Here is a 2,306-nt window from a genome sequence, read left to right on the forward strand (position 1 = left end):
TTCCTGTAGCCCTGACCCAGTGCCCACAAGGCAAGTCCACACCAGCCACAATCATGCTCAAAGGGAACACGGGCACATGCCACTCCAAGCAACATGCAGCAGCTGAGCCCTGCCCCAAACACCTTCTAGACTGGAGGTTCAGCCTCATGGGTTTGGGGGTAGAGAAGCTCACAGGGGGTGTCTGAGTTCATGTTCCAAGTACCAAGCTCCCCTACTCATCTCCCAGAAACAAGAAGAGACCCACAGGGCTGGCAAGGGATGATGTCAGGTTACAGATGCCAGCTGGGACCCAGAAGTGCTTGCCCAGACTGAAGAAGGCAGCCACCTCCCACTGCAGGGCTCCAGAGGAGGCTGACTCGGACCCGCTCCTTTTCTGCCTTGGTCTGGAGCCTCCCGTGCAAAGGGCAGGCCCTGGTTGACAGGTTAGAGGTGGAGGCAGAGTTTGGCCTAGCCCTGGGCCCTTGGAACGCTGTGCACTCTGCCGGGCGTGTGCTTGCAGTGTATTTGCAGCATTTGCACGCTCATGCACGGGGAGCACACACTGGTGGGCTTCTGTGCGTGGTTCCAGCTCTGTGCCTTGTGCCCAAGGAGTGTGCGCATCCCACTCATGCCCGTGGCCAGTCCCCATGCTGTGTGCCCTCACGGCGCCCACAGAGGAGTCAGGTAGCAGGTTGTGCCTGCTACTAGATCTGGGGAGTCCCTGCCTACCCGCAGTACCCCAAACTCACAGAGGCCATGTGCTGTCACAAGGCACTAGGCTGACTTGTCAGCTCTGGTGAGGAAGCGGGACCCTAACCCGCATGGCACGAAATAAGCGGGAGCCACCTCTGCAGAGGTGCAGGGGTGCCACCTGGGCTGCAGGAGGGGATGCCCTCCAGGGATGAGCAGATAACAAATTTTACCCTGAGAAGCCCTTTCCAGAATCTCCCCCAGAAGGGCACTAGACAGAGTCGCTTGATTTCTGGGAAACCACGGAGGCCCTGCTCTAGTCCCCGTGAAGGGGGTGGGGGCCTGGACTTCCTGAGTGTGAGTGTTGCGATGTGGGTCCTTTTGCAAGGGGACACTCCATGACATGGAAAGGGTTGTCTAACGAGTGAGTGGGGGTCATAGGCCACTTACTCCCCAGCACACACTGATATTCACACAGAGGACAGCATGGATCCCAGAGCCGGAGCCTGCAGAGGGACCACGTCCTCAGCTGGCCTCAAGGTCCGAAGGCTGTGTTAGGGGTGGGGGGCTGGCTAAGCCAGGGCTTGGGAGGTTGGACTGGCTTGCCTGGCCTTCCTCCCAGGGGTCTTCCTAAAGGGCAGGTCCAAAAGGGAGGCAGTGACCCTGGAACCCTGGGGAGGGGAAGCAGAACTAACGGGTCAGATACCCAAGCAAGGGAGCAGAGGGGTTTTGGGGTTGAGAGGTCCCCAGCCCCAGTCTCGAGCCCTCAGCAGGGAACAAAGGCAGGGAGGGGGAGGGGCAGAAAAAGAAGAGAGAGGGGTTGGACTGGGGGCTTCAGAACAGGCTCCCTTCCTGCCTGGCACAGCCCGCGCCCCTCAAGGACTAAGAGGGAGGCCCAGGCCCCTGCCCCAGGCTGTCTGCAGCGGGCACAGGGGAAATGGGAGTCTGCGGGGGCACAGCTGCTGTGTTAAAAGGCTCCCCTCCCCAGCCCCACCCCCACAACATTGCGCCCTCTGCTCAATGCCCCCGTTTATTTTTCCACATCTGACGCTACTTTGTCTCCCTTTCCCTCCATCTCTTCCTTCTCTTTTATCTCTCAGATCACCCTTGGGGTTCTTTTTCCTGCATCTTCCCTTCCCCCCACCCCACTCTCTCTCTCTCGAAGCACATTCCTTTCTTCCTCCATCCTCCCATTTTCTTTTTCAGCCTTTTTCACCTTCTCCTATATCTTTCCCTGTCCTCTTTCACTCTCCTTTCTCTTTTCTTTGGCCGCCTGTTGTCCACTGTGCCCAGCCTCCCTGGGACCGGAGGAGCCCGGCAATGGGTGAAGCTATGGCCTGCAAAACCTCCTCGTTAGCGGAGCTCCTGCCCCAGAGGGTGGGCCTCCAAACCAGCCCAACCAGGGCTCCGTGGGGGCCCCACACGGCCCAGACGCCGTTCCACAGAAGGGCGAGAATGGCCCAGAACGGGCGGCGGCAAGCCCGAAGTCCCCGAGCAAATGCTCAGGGAGGAAGTCGGGCCCCGCCGCCTGGCCCACCCCTCCTCGCGCCCTCACTCACTGTCAGGACTGAGGCCGCCTCCGTAGCCACCGTGCGCCCGTGGGTACCAGCGCGCTGCGCCTCCGCAGCCCAGAGCGA

Source organism: Mandrillus leucophaeus, unplaced genomic scaffold (genome assembly GCF_000951045.1).
Source record: "Mandrillus leucophaeus isolate KB7577 unplaced genomic scaffold, Mleu.le_1.0 Scaffold68, whole genome shotgun sequence".
Lineage (NCBI taxonomy): Eukaryota > Metazoa > Chordata > Mammalia > Primates > Cercopithecidae > Mandrillus > Mandrillus leucophaeus.